The sequence below is a fragment of the Cherax quadricarinatus genome, chromosome 6 (genome assembly GCF_038502225.1).
Source record: "Cherax quadricarinatus isolate ZL_2023a chromosome 6, ASM3850222v1, whole genome shotgun sequence".
NCBI lineage: Eukaryota > Metazoa > Arthropoda > Malacostraca > Decapoda > Parastacidae > Cherax > Cherax quadricarinatus.
Window position 1 is genome coordinate 12,384,833 of NC_091297.1, and position 24,141 is coordinate 12,408,973.

General features: G+C 38.3%; 1 protein-coding gene across 2 annotated transcripts in view; it reads left to right on the top strand.

Annotated features, from left to right (window-relative positions):
• Nucleotides 1–1,608: 1,608 nt before the first annotated feature.
• Nucleotides 1,609–24,141, top strand: part of LOC128692128 (heat shock cognate 71 kDa protein) — a 31,910-nt gene continuing 9,377 nt past the window's right edge. The window contains exon 1 of one of the 2 annotated variants that reach the window (XM_070080310.1): nucleotides 1,609–1,706. The gene's annotated coding sequence lies outside the window, so the exon portion shown is untranslated. Of the gene's footprint in view, nucleotides 1,707–1,781; nucleotides 1,921–24,141 lie in introns of those variants that run through there. The other variant, XM_053781150.2, reaches the window with a different exon arrangement.

Genomic DNA, 24,141 nt, shown 5'->3' on the forward strand with positions numbered 1-24,141 from the left:
ACTAGTTGACAACTGTTTGGGGTTACCCCTTTATTGGTATAGTATGTTTGAAACTTATCAGAGTCTGTGTTAAAGGTATTTGATGCAGCTGGTAGTTTACTTACTAGTGTTGATGCAACAGATGTGTAGTAGGAATTAAAGCAATTTGCCACCTTAGATGTTTCGTGGCATACCTCATTATCGATAGTGAGTACTATGTTAGACCTATCTACTGGCTTATGGCTATACCCCAACTGTTTTAGTTGTTGCCAGAGCTTTCTGGGGTTATGCTTATACTCTTCAATTTTTGAGCAATAGTGCTTTGCCTTTGCTCCTTTTATAAGCCTCTGTACTCTGTTCCTCACCCTTTGGAATTCATTTAGTGCTGCAATATCCTGTCTGTTTGCTTTAAATCTTTTTAGCAGCTGGTCTCTGAATTTCATATTATCTAATATCTCAGTAGTCATCCAGGGTTCAGTTCTTCGTTTAATCCTAACCTCTTTAACTGGTGCAATATTATTAAGAATGGTAGTGAACATTGTTTTGAATTTTTCCCAGGCATCGTTTACGTCCGTGCAACTTATCTCTGTCCAGTCACAATTGTGTAGCCTATTTACCAGTGTTTCTTTACTGTAGTTTCTAGTTGACCTCATTTTTATTGTCCTGTGTAGGCCTATCCTATCCCTAGTGATTTTCCTGGTGCAGTAAATGATGAAATGATCACTAAGACCTGTGGTAATGACGCCTGACTGACTAAAGTTCTCAGCGCGGTTACAAAGTATGTGGTCAATTAGGGTGGCTGAGAACTGTGTGATCCGGGTTGGTGTATTAATAATTAGTTGGGTGTAGCTATTTAATCCTAGAATTTGCTTATACCTTTTGCATATCCCGTTATTTTGCTGCTGAAAACAGATATTGAAGTCGCCCAGTATTATTGTCTCGCAATTGTTTTCAACTCCGGACAAGACTCTGGAAAAGTCTTCTAAGAACTGGTCCTGGGTAGGAGGGCGGTAACTAGTTCCTACTAAGATGGGTTTGGTCTTAGGAAGCAGCACTTCAAACCATAGAATCTCCAGTTTATTGTTATTTAAATCAGGTCTTGGGTTGTAAGCTAAGTCATTTCTAATGTAGGCACATACTCCACCACCCTTTCTGTTCCTATCTAAGCGTTTTATATTGTAACCTTCTATTTTGACCTCGTCGTCAGTCACCGTATCATCCAACCAAGATTCAGAGATGGTTATAACTGCCGCCCTAATTTTGTTAGCTAGAATCCTAATCTCTGCCAATTTAGGAAGAAGTGATCTTGCATTGACATGAATAAAGTGAAGGCCTGTTTTCATAAAACAATCATAATCATCAATATATGGCAATGGGTCATTTGTATTAAAATTAGGTAAATCAATGTCATCACTGCTAAAGGGTAACTGTGCCAAAGTGCATTTGTTACACACAAAATGAATTCTGGCACCGTTTCTATAATTGTACATACATCCATATATAAAATTTTTTTTTTTTTTTTACATTTTACCTAAATTGCTTTAAAGTACTATAGCTTTTTAAATAAATAAATATATACTTGTGATTATTTAACTTTGCATTACTCTCAATACGAACATATTTCATTTTATTGTTCTGGAAGAATCTGAGTCAGTACATCGTCGCCCAGCCTTCAACTATTCCAGTTCTCAATAATCTTCAAATTATTACAGCTACGTTAGTTTAAGGTAAATAATTTTTAAAATAATTATATTTCCCTAAGATAACCGTGGAAAAAGTGCTGTTACAGTGGAAATAAAGGTAGATTTTCAATAGTATATAGTGTGACGTCATAGGTGAGAGGGCGAGAAGGCGGCCATTCCCGCCTCAGTCTTGACACCAGCAACGCCCAGACTCGTCCTCCTGCACTTTTAATACCGCTATTACTCTCTAAAACCAGTAGTAAGTCTTATTTACTCATGCTTCTACTATAATAAGCCTTCACTGAGCTAATACCTAGCTGGTTTTGTCTGTATTTTTGAATTAACACCATTTCTTAATATATCGTGAGAAATATTTTTTTCTTAATATTGGTGCAGGCATTTTCTTGCTTAATATAATCTGGTGTTAGTGAATGTATCAGACAGGATGCACTTCCTGTTTGTTTGTAATGAAAATAAAATTATATTTTATACATTTACAACAAGACCGGAAATTTAACAGTGGCCGGACTTGAGTCATATTATCAGACCCCAGAGCTATTAAATATTTGTAATGCGTGATTTTTTATTTTTATACAACTCTGGCTTCCCACAGCATAGTTTACAAGCATTAACTTTGTTATTGGAGTAAGTGAAGGTGGTTGATGGGAGAGGTGGAAGCAGCAGCTGTGTAAGTTCCACCTTCATAATACTTTAATAATAATAACTTGTTCACTGTTCACCGCTGTTCTCTTTAGGAAACTCCAAAATTTTACTATTGGCTATAAATCAACGTGGACTTTATAAAGCATTCTGTGGCGCGCCAATAAAAAGTCTTATTGAATATAATATAAATAAAACGTTTAAGGTTATCAACAATGATATGTTAGACGAGTCTTCAAAAATGAGTTTGTGGAGACCGCCATTAAGTGCTGGGGAAGACCGGGGGGTGAGATGTTTCATTTGCTCAATATTTACTGGGATTAGACTGATTATCGATGTATTGAATATATTATATATTACACGCATTGACAATATTAAGAGTGCCGTTGTAGATTTTAAAATAATACAGCTCTGTAGTGTGATAGTGACGTGTGACGTCATACTGAAGTTAAAATGGCGGCGGGTGTTCTCTTTAGAACTATGAAGCAAATGATGGTCTCCATAACCAAGTGTGAGGCGCCACCTGGTTACTTAGGTCACTGAAGCACAAAGATGCTTCATCTGAACAGTTGTAATTGTCTACCTTGTCTTTGTCTGGAGAGCAACGCAGAGGGTCAACGCCCCCGCGGCCCGGTCCTTGACAGGACCGCGGATCAAGGCCTGAGCAACCAGGCTGTTGGTCCTCGCTGCAAGCAGTCTAGCGTACGAGCTGCAGCCTCGCTGATAAGGAACTGACTAGAAACTTGTTAATTTTCCTGAAAGCCAGCAGAGGGAGTTTCAGTAATCTTGTATGTATGGTGGGAAGCTGTTAAATCATGTTTGGGACCCCTTATATTTTGTTCTGTTTTAGTTGTAAAATGGTATGGTGATGCCAACAAACTGGAAAAAGGACAATTGTTTACAGTTCAGGACATTTATTAAAAACTACTCAAGACAGCAAGGATTAACACCAATACATAAAGGTGGTGACCCTACAGATGTAAACAACTATAGGCCAATATCAAACGAGAAACTCGTGCGCAGGAGAGAGTATTCATTTATAACGGCACAAAACATACAAAACTCCTACCAATTTGGTTTCAGAAAAAAATAAAAGCACTAATGATGCAATTGTAAAAATGCTAGATCTGCTTTACACAGCATTGGAAAATAAGGAATATCCACTAGGACTTATTGACCATGGTCTGCTGTCAAAAGACACAGCAGACCATGGCATCCTACTCCACAACCTTTACAATTATGGTATAAGAGGCCATGTGCTTGCATATTTCAAATCCTACCTTACTAATAGGTACGAGTATGTCACCATTATCATCAACACAGCCACTTGATACTGGAGTGCCACAGGGAAGTGTCCTTGGTCCCCTGCTCTTCCTCTTATACATCAATGATCTTCCCAATGTATCCCAGCACCTGAAACCCATTCTCTTTGCTGATTACACAATTTGTCATCTCCCACCCAAATCTTGCAATCCTCAACACCAGTGCTAGCAAGGAGCTACTCAAAATCTCTACTTGGATGACAGCCAATAAACTTAAAATTTACACTGACAAAACCTACTGTATTGTTTGGTAGCAGAGCAGGTGTTGCACAACTTAACATAAAGATCAACAACACTAATTGCCAGACATAATGAGGGCAAATTCCTTGGCCTATACCTCGACAACCTGAATTTCAGCACCCATATCCAAGGGGTAGCAGTAATGTTAAATGATCAGTTATGGAAGGAGAAAAGAGAATATGAATGTGTAAATTCAAGAATTATGTGGATTAAAGTAAAGGTTGGATGCGAGAAGTGGGTCATAATAAGTGTGTATGCACCTGGAGAAGAGAGGAATGCAGAGGAGAGAGAGATTGATTTTGGGAGATGTTAAGTGAATCTCTAGGAGCCTTTGAACCAAGTGAGAGAGTAATTGTGGTAGGGGACCTGAATGCTAAAGTAGGAGAAACTTTTAGAGAGGGTGTGGTAGGTAAGTTTGGGGTGCCAGGTGTAAATGATAATGGGAGCCCTTTGATTGAACTTTGTATAGAAAGGGGTTTAGTTATAGGTAATACATATATTAAGAAAAAGAGGATAAATAAGTATACAAGATATGATGTAGGGCGAAATGACAGTGGTTTGTTGGATTATGTATTGGTAGATAAAAGACTGTTGAGTAGACTTCAGGATGTACATATTTATAGAGGGGCCACAGATATATCAGATCACTTTCTAGTTGTAGCTACACTGAGAGTAAAAGGTAGATGGGATACAAGAATAGAAGCATCAGGGAAGAGAGAGGTGAAGGTTTATAAACTAAAAGAGGAGGCAGTTAGGGTAAGATATAAACAGCTACTGGAGGATAGATGGGCTAATGAGAGCATAGGCAATGGGGTCGAAGAGGTATGGGGTAGGTTTAAAAATGTAGTGTTAGTGTTCAGCAGAAGTTTGTGGTTACAGGAAAGTGGGTGCGGGCGGGAAGAGGAGCGATTGGTGGAATGATGTAAAGAGTAGCAAGGGAGAAAAAGTTAGCATATGAGAAGTTTTTACGAAGTAGAAGTGATGGAAGGAGGGAAGAGTATGGAGAAAAAGAGAGAGGTTAAGAGAGTGGTGAAGCAATGTAAAAAGAGAGCAAATGAGAGAGTGGGTGAGATGTTATCAACAAATTTTGTTGAAAATAAGAAAAAGTTTTGGAGTGAGATTAACAAGTTAAGAAAGCCTAGAGAACAAATGGATTTGTCAGTTAAAAATAGGAGAGGAGAGTTAGAGGTATTGGGAAGATGGAGGGAATATTTTGAAGAATTGTTAAATGTTGATGAAGATAGGGAAGCTGTGATTTCGCGTATAGGACAAGGAGGAATAACATCTTGTAGGAGTGAGGAAGAGCCAGTTGTGAGTGTGGGGGAAGTTCGTGAGGCAGTAGGTAAAATGAAAGGGGGTAAGGCAGCCGGGATTGATGGGATAAAGATAGAAATGTTAAAAGCAGGTGGGGATATAGTTTTGGAGTGGTTGGTGCAATTATTTAATAAATGTATGGAAGAGGGTAAGGTACCTAGGGATTGGCAGAGAGCATGCATAGTTCCTTTGTATAAAGGCAAAGGGGATAAGAGAGTGCAAAAATTATAGGGGGATAAGTCTGCTGAGTATACCTGGTAAAGTGTATGGTAGTTATTATTGAAAGAATTAAGAGTAAGACGGAGAATAGGATAGCAGATGAACAAGGAGGCTTTAGGAAAGGTAGGGGGTGTGTGGACCAGGTGTTTACAGTGAAACATGTAAGTGAACAGTATTTAGATAAGGTTAAAGAGGTCTTTGTGGCATTTATGGATTTGGAAAAGGCGTATGACAGGGTGGATAGGGGGGCAATGTGGCAGATGTTGCAAGTGTATGGTGTAGGAGGTAGGTTACTGAAAGCAGTGAAGAGTTTTTATGAGGATAGTGAGGCTCAAGTTAGAGTATGTAGGAAAGAGGGAAATTATTTCCCAGTAAAAGTAGGCCTTAGACAAGGATGTGTGATGTCACCGTGGTTGTTTAATATATTTATAAATGGGGTTGTAAGAGAAGTAAATGCGAGGGTCTTGACAAGAGGCGTGGAGTAAAAGATAAAGAATCACACACAAAGTGGGAGTTGTCACAGCTGCTCTTTGCTGATGACACTGTGCTCTTGGGAGATTCTGAAGAGAAGTTGCAGAGATTGGTGGATGAATTTGGTAGGGTGTGCAAAAGAAGAAAATTAAAGGTGAATACAGGAAAGAGTAAGGTTATGAGGATAACAAAAAGATTAGGTGATGAAAGATTGAATATCAGATTGGAGGGAGAGTATGGAGGAAGTGAATGGATTCAGATATTTGGGAGTGGATGTGTCAGCGGATGGGTCTATGAAAGATGAGGTGAATCATAGAATTGATGAGGGAAAAAGAGTGAGTGGTGCACTTAGGAGTCTGTGGAGACAAAGAACTTTGTCCTTGGAGGCAAAGAGGGGAATGTATGAGAGTATAGTTTTACCAACGCTCTTATATGGGTGTGAAGCATGGGTGATAAATGTTGCAGCGAGGAGAAGGCTGGAGGCAGTGGAGATGTCATGTCTGAGGGCAATGTGTGGTGTGAATATAATGCAGAGAATTCGTAGTTTGGAAGTTAGGAGGAGGTGCGGGATTACCAAAACTGTTGTCCACAGGGCTGAGGAAGGGTTGTTGAGGTGGTTCGGACATGTAGGGGGAATGGAGCGAAACAGAACAACTTCAAGAGTGTATCAGTCTGTAGTGGAAGGAAGACGGGGTAGGGGTCGGCCTAGGAAAGGTTGGAGAGGGGGGGTAAAGGAGGTTTTGTGTGCGAGGGGCTTGGACTTCCAGCAGGTATGCGTGAACGTGTTTGATAGGAGTGAATGGAGACAAATGGTTTTTAATACTTGACGTGCTGTTGGAGTGTGAGCAAAGTAACATTTATGAAGGGGTTCAGGGAAACCGGCAGGCAGGACTTGAGTCCTGGAGATGGGAAGTACAGTGCCTGCACTCTGAAGGAGGGGTGTTAAGGGGGGCATCGGGCAATTTGCCGCGCGCGCTCACCGAAAAATCGAAAAAATATGGATATTGAGTTATATATACTGAAAAAAAGCTCAACTCTTTGGCAACACAATGGTACCAGAATGAATGTTCTACGACGTTTCTACAAGAAATTATAGTCATTTATATCAGGTATGGTGACGGCGATGTTGGTACCGAGTCTGCTCACGGCCTATATATTTTTTGTAGTTATTTTCTTGTTTTTTATCGCCTTTTCTTGCATTATTCTTTCTAATATAATAACTGACTATTTGGCATCATAAAACAGTAGGCGGGACTTATCCCGAGACTTAGTGACTGCCGGGAACCAGATGGGAACGCTCGGCAGTGTTCCACCGCTCGAGGTGCCAGCCAGGAATCACCCATTATTACGCTTATATCAGCTTATATATCAACTTTACGGCTTATTTGTCTATCAGAATTGATCTAATATGATATAATAAACACTCTAAATAACATACAAACATGTTATATACTCTAGGCTGAATAAAATAGGCCATAATATGACGAAAGATTATCGGGAATATTTCGATAAATATTGAGTCATGTCCCATTCTTTAGTCTCTGAGTAAGAGAAAACGGTGTTTTGAAGAGGATAACTGCACTAGAACATCAGTTTACTAAGAAATACACCCAAACAAACGCGATTTTCGCGAAAAATTTTTTTTTTTTTGAGACGGGGGCCGGCCGGCATTCCCGGCCGATATCTCGGAAGTAACTTATTCACCTAGGGCAACAAATAATTCCTTTATTACTTAATTAAATGGAATAATATTCACAGACATTGTAGAATAATGATTTCTCTTATTTTGACCGTTGAGTTTTTGAAAATATTCCAAATACTTTGGGAGTTATGTGGGAGTAAAGGGCAGATTTTTTTTGCAATATTCCAGAACTAACAAACTTTATTTTTTGTGAAATAACGGTAAGGTATTTAGAGGAAATCTATTGGTCAAAATAAGTATTAGCATTGTACTCTCGGCACCAAGTGTCCAAACCACCTTACGTAGTCCCATATAAGAATGAAGTATTGCCCCAAGGGCAATTTCAGTAAATCAGTCTTTTCTCAGTTGTTGTTTGAGGTATATTTTTGATAAATATTTTCAAGAAAGAGTGAGAACACTTTGTCTTGTGTACCATTAATGTTGCAGTTTAAAAACTGTAGTGTAAAGCACCCTTCTGGCAAGACAGTGATGAAGTGAATGATGGTGAAAGTTTTTCTTTTTCGGGCCACCCTGCCTTGGTGGGAATCGGCCAGTGTGGTGATAAAAAAAAAAAAATTATCCAACACGACAAAAAAAGTATCCAAAACGGTTGGGATCCTCTCCAGGATATGATACTACATGTCGCAATCTGCCCTTCTCGCTATACTATTCGCTTATTTATCCATACCTCGCCTATGTTTGTGCTTGGGGATCAAGTGCAGCAACACCTAAAGAAAATAATAACCCAACAAAAAGCTGCAGTAAGAATAATCAGTCAATCCCATCCCAGGCAACACCCTCCCCCCTACTCTTCATAGATCTAAACTTAGTTCAGTACATCCACACTTACTACTGTGCAGTCTACATCTACAGGACCTTAAATTCCAATATTAACCTTGACCTAAAATGCTTTCTTGATAGTTGACAGGACCCATACCAGACAACCATCTCTGACATTCCCTTGTGTTAGACTAAACCGTTACAGAAATTCAATGTACGTCAAAGGGCCTAAAATCTGGAACACCCTACCTGAAAACTATAACTGCAGACACATTCATCGCTTCAAAACTACCGTTAGAAAACATCTCATCTCCCTGATACACCCAGTCAGCAAGCCACATGAAAATCACCTGGTGGTTCACACTTACTCGCACACTCGCCCAATTGACTATAAACACAAATATAGATCTTAAAATGATGAATCCTAACTAGTCATAAGTTTGCCTGTGATACTCCCATATAGAAACTATGTATTGTACCAAAATAAAAGCATTCACATTGCTAAATTTACAAACTGTAATGTAGTTACTTAGCCTTAATACCAACTTTCTCCATAATCTGTAATAATTTAGTTATGAATTAATCTAAGTCTGCCTGAAATGACTAGCCATGCTAGGTGTGATAGTGGCCCCCATTTGTAATTAGTATTTTATAACATGTAAACCACACAATACCCTAAAATATGTAAACCTCGCATTGTAATCTTTATAGAGAATAAACTTGATTGACTGATTTTGTGATGAGTGGTTTCATCAGTAAGAACATGACAGTGGTGCAGCAGGCCTATTGGCCCATACTGGGCAGGTCTTTAAATCAAATCTAATCAAATCAGATCATATCATTCGGCCTATTTTTGTATCGTCAAATTTGCTGTCACTTGTAATTCCTTCAGTCATTATTATAATATTTTATTAGGACATGATACGTAGTTGTACAAGGTATTATAGTAGTTGGGCGTACATGTCAAAGGCCCCTTGTATGCCAGAGCATTATGGGCAGTAGATGAATGGTTCAGAGAACAGACACTTTGATAAATTAGACACGTGCAACTCTTGGGTATCCTTATTGAGGAAACGTTTCGCCACAGTGGCTTCATCAGTCCATACACAGGAGAATCGTGAAGAACAGGAGAAGAATGAGGTAATCAGTCCCTCTGACAATCCTGTCAGACACTGCAACTTCTTGGGATCTTAATACTACGTACTTGGGAATTCTTTGCTTGCCTAACCCTTGGGCACGACCTACTTCCACATTAAACAAATGTGACACCACCTACGTCTGCTGCACCTCTCCTGCCTATGGTATACAAGCTACTTCTCGGCACATGCTGTATTCTATTCAAGATTGATGGACTGACCACATAGACTAAAGGTTGAGGGACTGATTACCTCATTCTTCTCCTGTTCTTAATGCTTCTCCTTTGTGTGGACTGATGAAGCCACACTGTGGCGAAACGTTTCCTCAATAAGGATACCAAAGAGTTGCACATGTCTAATTTATCATTATGGGCAGGCTTAAATATAACTTATGAACAACAATGGGCTTAAAACTGTTCCTTGTGGAATGACATGATTGGTTCCCATTCAGATTTGACTTCATTAATTGGAAACTGCTTTTTATTGGTAAGCTATGCCTTGATCCATGTTCGAATGTTATCTCCTATACCGTGAGCTGCCACGCATTTTAAGTCTTTTGTGAGGTACTCTGTCGAAGACTACTGAAAGCCAAATAAACGTCATATTCTTTGTCTAATGCCTCAAATGCTTTATTGAAGAACTTCAGTAAATTTGTCAGGTAGGAACAACTCTTGAATCCATTCTGAGATTCATTAATCAAATTATGCGTGTCAAGGTGAATTCTAATATCAGCTAAAAATTGACTTATTATAATTTGCCTGCTTTAGACTTCAGGCTTATTGGACAGTAATTTGATGGAATGGATTTATCCCCTGTTTTAAATAGTACCTTGACTTAAGAGTGCCCCCCCCACCTTGAGTTTTCAGAGTTACAAGCCGTCACTTGGTTGATTTTTTGCTTTGAGTTGCAAGCCAAAATCTGAGTTACGAGCAAGCTTCAGATAAGCTGCCACTAATTGAAGGCGTATTTGAAGTCAAATCAAACTTTGTACCCAGAGGAATGTCGGGCACTTTCTCATCCCACATGCTCTTCTAAGACGTTACTGAAAGGATAATACTCCCACACTAATCCCAGATTGTAGTGAGGCACCTTATCCCTTGTTTGGTTCTCCTATAAATCCAGGGAAGAGGTAACCTCCATTTCAACATCCTGAGTTTTTCCAGAAACATTAAGGTGGGTGGAATAGTGAAGGTGATGCGTTACACCAGTACATGAAGGTGGTGACCCTACAGATTTAAACAACTATAGGCCAATATCAAACTTACCATTGCTATCCAAAATCTTCGAGAAACTCGTGCACAGGAGACTATATTCATTTATAACAGCACAAAATATACTCAACCCCTGCCAATTTGGATTCAGGAAAAATAAAAGCACTAACGATGCAATCATAAAAATGCTAGATCTGCTTTACACAGCATTAGAAAATAAGGAATATCCACTAGGAATTTTTATTGACCTAAGAAAAGCTTTTGACACAGTAGACCACAGCATCCTGCTCCACAAACTTGACCATTATGGTATAAGAGGCCATGCGCTTGCACATTTCAAATCTTCCCTTACTAATAGGTATCAGTATGTCACCATTAGACACGGCATCAACAACACAGCCACTTGATACTGGAGTTCCGCAAGGAAGTGTCCTTGGTCCCCTGCTCTTCCTCATATACATCAGTGATCTTCCAAACGTATCTCAACGCCTGAACCCCATTCTCTTTGCTGACGACACGACTTATGTCATCTCTCGCCCTAATCTTGCCACCCTCAACACCATTGTTAATGAGGAGCTGATCAAAATATCGACTTGGATGACAGCCAATAAACTTATGCTTAACACTGACAAAACCTACTACAGTGGACCCCCGCATAACGATCCCCTCCGAATGCGACCAATTATATAAGTGCATTTGTACGTGTATGTTTGGGGGTCTGAAATGGACTAATCTACTTCACAATATTCCTTATGGGAATAAATTCGGTCAGTACTGGCACCTGAACATACTTCTGGAGTGAAAAAATATCGTTAACCGGGGGTCCACTGTACATTGGTAGCAGAGCAGGAGATGCGCAAATTAACATTAAGATCGACGACACACTAATTGCCAGGCATAATGAGGGCAAATTCCTAGGCCTATACCTCGACAACAACCTGAACTTCAGCACCCATATCCAACACATAACCAAAAAAGTATCCAAAACGGTTGGGATCCTCTCCAAGATACGATACTACGTGCCGCAAACTGCCCTAATCACACTATACCATTCACTTATATATCCATACCTCACCTATGCTATCTGTGCTTGGGTTCAACTGCAGCAACACACCTAAAGCCAATAATAACCCAACAAAAAGCCTCAGTAAGAATTATCACTAAATCCCATCCCTGGCAACACCCCCCCCCCCCTCTTCATAGATCTAAACTTATCCCCTGTTCAGTACATCCACACTTACTACTGTGCAATCTACATCTACAGGACCTTAAATTCCAATATTAACCTTGACCTAAAATGCTTTCTTGATAGTTGTGACAGAACCCACAGGCACAACACCAGACACAAATATCTCTACGACATTCCCCGTGTCCGACTAAACCTTTACAAAAATTCAATGTATGTCAAAGGCCCTAAAATCTGGAACACCCTACCTGAAAATTCTAAAACTGCACACACATTCATCACCTTCAAAACTACCGTCAGAAAACATCTTATCTCCCTGATACACCTTGTCAACTAATTACACGAATACCACCTGGTGGTTAACACTTGCACTCACTCACCCATTTGACCATAAACAGAAATATCAATCTCAATCTCAAAATAATGAAGCTTAACTAGTCATAAGTTGGCCTGTGATACTCCAATACTGAAACTGTGTATAGTGCCAAAACAAAAGCATTCACATTGCTAAACTCACAAACTAGTATTTAGTCACTTAGCCATAATACCAACTTACCTCATAATTTTGTAATATTTTAAACTTAAGATTTAATCTGTCTGCCCGAAATGCTTAGCCATGCTAGGTGTTCTAGTGGTACACTGTAATTATTATTTTAATACATGTAAACCACACAATAACCAAATTCTGTAAACTCGGCATTGTAATCCTTATAGAGAATAAACTTTGAATTTGAGTATACACTTTCTTATTTATAAATATATTTTTCTTATTTAAAAACCCGTAACAAAAAAAAAAAATGGTGTTTTGGGGGCTGTAACGGATTAATGGCATTTCAGTGAGGAAAATAGATTTGGTATATGAGCAAATTGAGTTACGAGCTGGGTAATGGAACGAATTAAACCCTTAAGTCAAGGTACCACTGGATAGGAATTACACTAGCTATCTTCCACATCTGTCACATCACTTTGCATGGAGATTCATTAAACATACTCGTTAATGGTTTCCCAAAGTTTAACGTCTATGACCCTACTTGGTTAATTGTTCCACCCGACAACTATTTAAAAACCAATACAGTGGACCCTCGCCTAACGCTATTAATCCTTTCTTGAGAGCTCAACGTTAGGCGAATTAATTTCCCCATAAGAGATAATGGAAATCTAATTAATCCATTCCTGACACCCCAAAGTATGAACAAAAAAAAAAATTACCACATGAAATATTTTTAATACACACAAACTGAAGAAGACATGCACAGTTACACGACACTTACCTCTATTGAAGATCTAGTAGTGATTGATGGGATGGGAGGAGGGGAGACTGTGAATGGTGTTAATGTAAAGAAGGGGAATCCCCTTCCATTAGGACTTGAGGTGGCAAGTCCTTTTCCGGGGTTACTTCCGTTCTTCTTTTAATGCCACTAGGAGCAGCTTGAGTCACTGGACCTCTGTTGCACAACATATCTGTCCATAGAGGCCTGTACCTCCTGTTCCTTTATGACATTCCTAAAGTGTTTCACAACATTGTCAGTGTAATAGTCACCAGCACGGCTTTCAATAGCTGTGTGAGTGATTTTCATCAAAAAAGGTTTGCACTTTAAGCCACATTGCACATACTTCCTTAATCTTTGAAGTAGGCAACTTCTTCAATTTCTCTATCCCCTCCGAAGCAGTTTCCTCAGGTGTGGCCTCTTGCTGTTGATGATCTAGCAGCTCATCAGTGGTTGGTTCTTCATTGTCCTCCTCCACCAACTCTTCCACATCCTCCCCACTAACCTCCAACCCTAAGGACTTCCCCAATGCCACAGTGGATTCCTCAACTGGCATAGGATTCCCTTAGTCACTTCCTCCCAAGCCTTACCTACAATGTTTACACAATTGAGGATGCTAAAGTGATCTCTCCAAAACTCCTAGTCAATTGAGTTTCTGAGGTCACTACAAAGCACCTTTCAAACATCGCTTTTGTGTACAGTTTCTTGAAGTTGGAAATGGCCTGCTGGTCCATGGGCTGCAGGAGAGGAGTGGTATTAGGAGGCAAAAACTTGACCTTAATGAAGCTCATTTCCACAGAAAGTCGCTCTGCCACGTCTGCAGGATGACCAGGAGCATTGTCTAATACCAGGAGGCACTTAAGGTCTAATTTCTTTTCAGTTGGATAATTTTTCACAGTGGGGGCAAATGCATGGTATAACCAGTCATAGAAAAAGTCCCTAGTGACCCATGCCTTACTGTTTGCCCTCCACAGCACACACAAATTAGCCTTGAGGACATTGTTTTTCCTAAACACTGGGAGTTTGAGTGATACACCAATAAAGGCTTCACTTTGCAATCACCACTAGCATTGGCACACATCAACAGAGTAAGCCTGTCTTTCTTAGGCTTATGTCCTGGGAGTGCCTTTTCCTCCTGAGTAATGTAGGTCCTGCTTGGCATTTTCTTCCCAAACATGCCTGTTTTGTCACAATTAAACACTTGTTCAGGTTTCAGTCCTTCACTATGTACTCCTTGAATTCCTGCACATATTTTTCAGCCGCTTTGTGGTCTGAACTGGCAACCTCACCATGCCTTATCACACTATGTATGCCACTACGATTCTTAAATCTCTCAAACCAACCTTTGCCAGCCTTAAATTCACTCGCATCACCACTAGTTGCAGGCATTTTTCTAATTAAATCGTCATGCAACTTCCTAGCCTTTTCACATATCGCTCGAGAGATGCTATCTCCTGCTATCTGTTTTTCGTTTATCCACACCAATAGCAGTCAACATCTATCACTTGTGATATCTGTTTCAAAAACAAAGTTGCACCTTTGGCAAGAACACCTTCCTTGATTGCAGTTTTCTTGGCCACAATAGTAGCGATGGTTGATTGGGGTTTGGTGTACAACCTGGCCAACTCGGAGACACGCACTCCACTTTCATACTTGGCAATGATCTCTCTTCATATCCATAGTAATTCTCACCCTTTTTGCTGTAGGGTTGGCACTAAAGCTTTCTTGGGGCCCATGGTGACTTATTTTGCAGGTGCAATCACTAAAAAGGCTGTGATTAGATGAAATGTTTCGATTGTATGCTTGGAAGCGACCGCAGTGGCTGGCTTGTAAACACTGGCACCCACGAAACAAGTGAGGCGGGCTCAGGCCGCACGTGGACGCGTCTCGAACGAATCATGTTGAGTGAGTTTTTTAGCGCTAGCCAAGGCAAAAATTTTGCGTTAAAATGTATCGCTAGGCGGATTTAACATTGTGATGCGTTCGTTAGGCGAGAGTCCACTGTACTTTACTTTCTAAATCTAAACTTGTCTAATATAAATCTATTATTTAGTTTTATTTTTTATATCCTCAGTATCTTTGTCTTGGCTTCAGATTTTTGTCATAACTACAGTCTTTAACTTTCTGTATGATAAAGCTCTACATTGCCAAGTTTATAACAGGTTATTTACATTCCCAAGGATTAGGACTTAAAACTTGCCCACATGGAACTGCTGCTGCAACTTTTCATTTGGACCATGACAGTTGATCCAAATCATTCTGAGTTCAATAGTATCTTGTCTTATTTGGCCTATTTTTATCAGCGAATTTACTTTCATTTAATTGCCGAGGTCATTAACCCTTTCAGGGTCCCTGCCGTAGATCTACGGCTTTACGTTGAGGGTCCAAACCATGAGCTCGGCTCACTCTGATAAGCTGAGTGGTAAATTTGGGCCTAGATATGAGTGCATTTATGTGGTATGTGTGCACCACATGAAACAAATCCTGCAGCACAGTGCATAACGAGAGAAAAAACACTAATTTTTTATTAAAACAGCGAATTTGCATTTTCTCGTATATTTTTTATACTTGTATTTGCGATTTCTTAGTCTCGTTTGATAGACTGGAAGATGTATTGCAGAAACTGAGCTCAAAGTAGCGGAAATGTTAAATTTTTGCCAATGTTCGAGTAAACAAATAACCTCACACGTCTAATACACACCAGCTGTTGGGTCTAATATACATTCACAAATGTGGCGATATTATTTACAATTATTACAGTATTGCACAACAGTAAATCTTCTATTTTTTGGTTTGAATAAAAAATCAAAATGGAATTCATTTGTAAAGCCTGAAAACAACTAATGAGACTTGTATGTCTCATAATAATGCTTTCAAATGAGCTGATGTAGGTAACAGCTCTTAGCTTGCCAATAAAGTTAGGAATTCTTAACCTGTAAATAGCTTGTCAATAAAACTAGGGATCCTTAACCTTGTCAAACCCTGTGTAAAAAAAAAAAAGGGGGGGGGGGGAATGTTTAGTGCCAGAAATGCCTGCATTGTTTATTCTGGACCCTATTTTGAAATTGGAATATTTTGAACTTTGCCTTAAATTGGCCAAATTACCAATTTCCAATCACTATTTTGTACTTGAAACGGTTAACATGGCAATTTCTTGTGCTCGGTCGATAGAATAAAGTAATACTAATGAAATAGCTAAGAATTTGGTTGACTAGAATAATGTAATTGGCCTAAAATGGGAGTCAGTCGGCAAAATTGCCGATGCGTAAATATCGCTGACACATCAAAATTCGTGAAAGCATAATTTCGTCAATTTTCCATCATATTTCGTACTTTTTGTTTTATTACCTTCAGAAAGATTCTCTACCATTTCATAAAAAATAAGAATTATTTTTTGAAAATTCTTGGACACTGGTGCACACTTTGAAATTTGGAGTCTGGACCCTGAAAGGGTTAAAGTAGATTATGGATTGTTAAAACTGGTTCTGGTGGATTGCCACTAGTGACTGGACCCCATTCAGACTTCGTCATTTATGTTGACTCCTTCCTATCCTCCTGGGCATAAAGTAATAACATTTTCCCCTGGAAGGAAGATGTTATTACTTGTGTAAGTAATTTTTAGGTGATATTTGGAGAAAAATTTGATCTTATGATTATGTAAATTCTCTAGTATTAAGTGGGTTGTGCAATGAAGATAATTATATTTTGGGTAAACAGAAAAGTTTAGATAGACAATCTTAGCATAACTTGTAAAATCTTAAGTTAGGTTTAGTTAAATTAGGTTAGGCCTGAACATTCAACCTTTGGGGATTGAGACCCCCTCCCCTGCTCACAAACTTGCTCTGTTGAAATTAAAAAAAAATTCTTCTGAAATGATTGTTTCTCCAAAGGTAATGAAACCAAAAGTTTGAAATTTGATGGAAAACTAAGGGAATTATGCTCTAGCAAAGTTAGCAGTCTCAGCGATACTTGCTCGCCTGTGATTTCACCCACTTTCAGCCCTATTTTTGGCCAATTCCTTTGTTCCACTTGACCAAACTCGTAGCTATTTCACTGGAACTTTTTATTCTATTGATAGGTAAACGGGCTGTTTCCTGTACTCTATTTCAACTATGCAGTAGCCTGCCATCCTGACTCCCACTACCTTGATCTCAAGACTGCAAGCAGTGAACATCACTCCCTTGTCATTTGTGGTTTTAAACTGTTAAACCTAGGGTTCTTGACCTCCTAAAAAAAAAAAAAAAAAAAAACTAAGAGCATACACAAAGTATGTATGTATATATATGTATATATATGTATATATATGTATATATATGTATATATATGTATATATATGTATATATATGTATATATATGTATATATATGTATATATATGTATATATATGTATATATATGTATATATATGTATATATATGTATATATATGTATATATATGTATATATATGTATATATATGTATATATATGTATATATATGTATATATATGTATATATATGTATATATATGTATATATATGTATATATATAAAATTTATTGAAACTGAACTGATAATTATTTATTGTCTTTGCAAACCGTACATTGAGATTTTGTATTTACAATAGTGGGTTGCAATGCGAAGAGCCTCTATGCCTAGGCATTACGGGCCAACTTAACATTATTGGCTTAGACTACTTAACACTAAGGATTATATCAGTTGTACAGTAGGATAGTAATTATTTCATAGTTGTACAGTAGATTATTAATTATAAGTGAATCTAATTTGTATACAAAAGATATATATATTCAGTTAGTTTAATATGTTTATTATGCACCCCATACCCATCCTGTGGGCGGTAGTCAAAAGATTACAGAGGTACATAATTGGTCCAGGGACTGGACTCCAAAGTTTTGATAGCTGAGCAAGTTACAAAGGTAATGAACTAGATCTGGTCGTAATCATGACCAAGTTACAAAGGTAATGAGCTCCAGGTAGAGCTGGTCACACTCATGAATAATTGCAAAGGTAATGAATCATAAACACATTAATCATGAGAATTTTGTGAAAACCATGATTCAATTATATTCCTGTCAACAATGGCTAAAAGGTTCAAAGTGATTGTTGAAGTTATGATGTGGGAGTACGTGAGTGTGTGTACTGAGTATTTAGCATTTAGTCTTGGGTGATTAAGTGGCTTTTGAGAAGTCTTAAATTGATTTTCAGACTGGGTTACTTTAATATCTTCGGGTAATGAATTCCATATTTTGGGGCCCTTTATGTGCATAGTTTTTACAGTATATTGACACGAGGTATATCAAAAAGAGATCCGTGTCTTGTGTTGTGATCATGTGTCCTGTTTAGGTTGGTGAGGAGAAGTTTGAGTGGAGGGTTTATATTTGCGTGTATTGTTCTGTGTATGTAGTAGGCACATGAATAAGTGTGGAAGTTCTAAATGGTGAGCAGATTCAGACTTGAAAATTTGTGGAGTATGCTGGCGGGAGTGGGAATTTATCATTCTTACTGCTGCCTTTTGCTTGTTTATTAGGGGTTTTAAGTGATTGGATGTTGTTGATCCCCATGCACAAATTTTGTATGCAAGATAAGGGTATATGAGTGAATAATACAGTGCCAGGAGAGCTGATTATGGAACATAGTACCTTATCTTTGATAGTATGCCTACAGTCTTGGAGATTTTCTTGGTGATTTGTTGTATGTGTGTCTGGAACTTAAGGCTACTGTCAAGGTGGATACCTAGGAATTTTCCCTCAGTCTTGACTGATGATCCGTTTAGCGTTATGTTAATTGGATCATTTGCAGCTTTCATTCCAAACTGAATGAAATAGGTTTTATCAGTATTCAGGGTAAGTTTATTAATCATCCAGGCAGATATTTTCTGCTATTCGGCATGGACTGTTTGGGTGGGAAAAGACGTATGTAGTGTCATCTGCAAATAATATGGGTTTGAGTAGGTGTGATGCATTTGGTAGATCATTGATGTAGATGTGAGAGGAGTGGTCCAAGGACACTTCCTTGTGGGACTCGTACTGTGATTGGTTGGGTGGAAGAGTTTGCATCATTTGCACGCACATTTTGAGTTCTGTTACTAAAGTATGATTTTAGGTAGTTGAGGGAGTGGCCTCTGATACCATAGTGCGTTAGTTTGGAGTACAGCAGTTCATGGTCGACTGTATTGAAAGCTTTACGTAAATCAATGAAAAAGCCCAGCGGGACTTTTCTATTCGAGTGTGGTATATATTAGTTCTAGCATGTGTATGATAGCATCATTTGTGCTTTTATTGTTCCTGAATCCAAACTGACAAGGGTTCAATATGTTGTGTGAGATGAGGTAGGAATAGATCCGTCTATGAATTAATTTTAAGAGCAGTGGTAAGTTAGATATTAATGTATAGTTATTCAAGTCAGCTTGGTCACCACCTTTGTGGATCGGAGTGATCCTCTCTATTTTGAGGATTTTTGGGAAGGTAGATGATTCAATGGATTTGTTAAAGAGCGTTGCAATAATTGGTGACGATACTTGAGAAGCTTTTTTGTACATAAAAGCAGGCAAGTTGTTTGTCTCCTGCCTTGTTTTTAAGGGCGTTTGTGATGAGCATAACTTCTATGGGGTTGGTTGAAGCTACTGATAGCATTTTTGGGTAGGTATCTATGAGGTAGTCTGATGGACGGGTGTTTGTGCTTGGTATTTTGTTCGCTAGGTTTTTTCCTATGGCGAAGAAAACATTGAGTCTGTTTGCTGTTTCAGTTGGTGTGAGTAGGGGTTCATCTGATTTTGTTAGTTTGATTTTGTTTTTGAATAATGTTTTAGTTCCAAGAATTTCAGATGGTTTTTTCAGGTTTTTCTCATATCACCTTTGATGTTACGCAATCTATTTTCATAATACAATTTTTTAGATCATCTTATCAGGCTGGCGAGTGCTGACGAGTAACGTTTAGACTGTTGTAGTTATTTGACCCATTCTATACTGTTTTTCATATTTGTGCTTTGTGTTAATGGATTTGAGGATGCTTGGTGTTAGCCAGGGATTATTTAGTCTCGGCTGTGATCTGTTTAGTTTTTGGGGGGCAATGTTTGTGATGGAGGCTCTTTTTTAGAAAATTATTTATACATTTATTTATTTATTTATTTATTTATTTATAATTTGAGCACACTTACAGAGGTACAAAAAAATACAGATAAGAGCAGCATGCCAAAGCCACTTATACTATGCATAGCATTACGGGCTGGCTTAAAATTAACTTAAGATTAACTAAGCAATGATGAAATCAGTGAAAAACATTAATGTAAACTGATTACTATAAAGCACAAGTGAGTATTACAAAGACAGGTCATATGGTTGCATACATTGTTGTAAATTCAGTAGAATGGAGTATTCTGTTAGGTAGTGTATTTAAAAAATAATAGTTAGATTGGGTTTTAGGTTTAACATTTATGTGATATAATTGTGAGAAACATTTAAGATATACAATTTATAAGGTTCAGTTATTCAGTATTTATTTGGTTTTGGGTGAGTAAGTGATCTTTGAGAAGACTTGAATTTATAAACAGGTAGTGTTTCTTTTATATTTACAGGTAATGAATTCCAGATTTTAGGGCCTTTTATGTGCATTGAGTTTTTGCATAGCGTGAGATGGACACGAGGAATATCAAAGAGTGATCTGTGCCTTGTGTTATGGTCATGTGTTCTGTTGAGGTTGGCAAGGAGATGTTTGAGGGGAGGGTTAATATCAGAGTTGAGTGTTCTATGTATGTAATAGGTGCAGTAATAAGTATGGATGTTTTGTATGGTGAGTAGGTTGAGTGTATTGAATATTGGTGGAGTGTGCTGCCTGTAGTGAGAATTTATCATTCTAACTGCAGCCTTTTGTTGGGTAATTAGTGGTCTGAGATGGTTACTTGTTGTTGAGCCCCATGCACAAATTCCATAGGTGAGATAGGGGTAAATAAGAGAGTGATATAGGGCCAGGAGGGCTGACTGTGGAGCATAGTACCGTATCTTCGATAGTATGCCTACAGTCTTGGAAATTTTCTTAGAAATTTGTTGTATATGTGTATGAAATTTGAGTCTATTATCAAGGTGGATTCCTAAGAATTTTCCCTCTGTTAGCTTTGTGATAGGTGATCCGTTTATCATCATGTTAAGAGGGACATCTGTAGCTCTGTTACCAAACTGAATGAAGTAGGTTTTGTCAATGTTTAGTGTAAGTTTTAGTACTCATCCAGGTAGATATTTTCTGTAATTCGGTATTTACAGTATTGGCTAGCGTGACTGGGCTCGGGTGGGAGAAGACGTATGTTGTGTCATCAGCAAATAGTGTGGGTTTGAGTAATTGAGAAGCATTTGGTAGGTCATTTATGTATAGGAGAAAGAGAAGAGGGCCAAGGACACTTCCCTGTGGGACACCAACTGTAATTGGTTGTGCAGAAGAGTTTGCCCCATTTGCGTACACATATTGGCTTCTGTTGCTGAGGTATGACTTGAGGTAGTTGAGGGAGTGCCCTCTTATACCATAGTGTGACAATTTTACGTGGAGCAAGTCATGGTCAACTGTATCAAAAGCTTTACGTAAGTCAATGAAGATCCCCAGTGGGACTTCTTTTTTCTCTATTGCAGTGTATATATGTTCTAGCATGTGTATAATAGCATCATTAGTATTTTTATTAGGCCTGAATCCAAATTGGCAGGGGTTGAGTATGTTTTGGGAGATAAGGTAGGAGTAGATTCGTTTATGAATTAATTTTTCGAAGATTTTTGAGAGAGGGTGTAAGTTGGATATTGGCCTATAGTTATTCAACTCTGTTTGGTCTCCTCCTTTGTGGATCGGGGTGACCCTTGCTATTTTGAGTACTGTAGGGAAGGTGGAGGATTCAATGGATTTGTTAGTGTTGCAATGATTGGTGATAGCACTTGTGACACTTTTTTGTATATAAAGGGTGGTAAGGTATTTAAATCTCCTGCCTTGTTTTTTAGTGCGTTGATAATAAGGGAGACTTCGTATGGGTTAGTCGGAGCTAGGAACAGTGTGTTCGGGTAGTTGCCGGTGAGGTAGTCATTTGGTGGGGTATCTGAGCTTGGGATTTTATTGGCAAGGTTTTGTCCTATAGTGGAGAAGAAATCATTGAGTCTGTTTGCTGTTTCTGTTGGTGGGAGTTGGGGTTCATCTGATTTTGCTAATTTTATTTCGCTATTTCGTGATATCTTTTTTGTTCCCAGAATTTCTGATAGGGTTTTCCAGGTCTTTTTTATATCACCTCGTAAGTTGGATAATCTGTTCTCATAATACAATTTTTTTGCCCTTCTTATCAGGCTGGTTAGGATTGACGAGTAACGTTTTGTTTGGTCTCTGGTTATGTGACCCATTCTGTACTGTTTTTCATATTGGTGTTTTGTATTTATGGATTTGAGAATGCTGGGTGTTAGCCAGGGACTGTTCAGTCTCTTAGCTGTCATCTGCTTAGTTTTTTTAGGGCAGTGCTTGTTATAGAGGTATTGAGTCTTTTTTAGAAAATTATTAATACATTCGTCAATATCTGTATTGATTTCTAGCTCAGTGTGCCAGTCAATGTTTGCTACTGCTGTTGTGAAGTTATTAATGGCTGCCTCACTGTGAAGTCTGAAGGTGACTTTAGTAGTGTCTTGGGGTAATTTACCAAGAGTTGTTATGAGGAAAGTAGGGTAGTGGTCTGTGGTATTATCTGTAATTATGCCTGATTTTAAAGGGGATATGGTGTTGGTCCAGATGTGGTCAAGTAGGGAAACACTAGTCTCTGTAACTCTTGTAGGTTTTGTTACTGTTGGTAGCAACATACAGTTACTCATTGTGTTTGTGAATTCAGTAACGTGTGGGTCCTGGTCTTGCAGGAGATTTATATTGAAGTCACCTGAGAGTAGTAAGTGATCTTTGTTCATGCGTGCATCAGTTATCATACTTCCTAGGTTTTGACTAAATTGGCTAATGTTTGACTGTGGAACTCTGTAGATGTTTATCAATGTGAGAGGTTTTTGTAGGTATTTGGATTTGAATTTGGCTATTATATATTCCCCATGTTCATCTCTTGTGCAAGTATTAGTGATACATTCTAGTTGGTCTGAGTAGTATATGGCTGTGCCACCCCCTTGTTGGTCTGGCCTACAGTTGTGTATGGTTGTGTAACCAGGAATGGCATAGACATCTGTACTATCAGGCTTTAGCCAGGTTTCAGTTAGTGTAATGATGGACATATTGGCATGTAAGGAATTTAGTAATGCTATGAGGTCATCGTAATGCTTGCTTAAAGATCTGATATTGTAGTTAAAGATAGTTATGTTGTTGTTGGCACTGAGAAGTGCCTTTGATTGTTCTGCAGTGTAGTAATTACAGTAACTGTTTGATTCATTTAAGTCATTAAATAAGAGGTTGGTATCTGGATCAATGCTTGTAATCATAAGATTTGTAGTGAATCTATAGTTAGAATTAAGTATAAAACAAAGTAAATAGTCTTAAGCTAAAAAATAGCACCTGAATTATTTAACAAAAGTAAAATTATGAGCTAAGGTAGTTTTTTTTTTTTTTTTTTTTAAGCTAAAATAAAGGAGACAATATAAAAGGGACTAGTACAAATAAAGTGATGATCAAATAATGGAGCTTGGGAATATAATGGCAAAATTGTGAACTTGTTCTACTTTAGCACCTGAGAATAGCACCTTGATTATTTTAACAATTGTGAATGTATAAGCTAGGGTAGTTATATAAAGCTAAAATAAAGGAGAAAATATATAAGGGACTAAAATTAAGTAATGTTAAACCTAAAACCCAATCTAACTTTATTATTTTTTAAATACACTACCTAACAGAATCACTACCTAACTGAATGCAACCATATGACCTGTCTTTGTAATACTCACTTGTGCTTTATAGTTATCTGTTTACATTAATGTTTTATCACTGATTTCATCATTGCTTAGTAGCAGCGCTGTATAGTCCTTGTGGCTTAGCGCTTCTTTTTGATTATAATA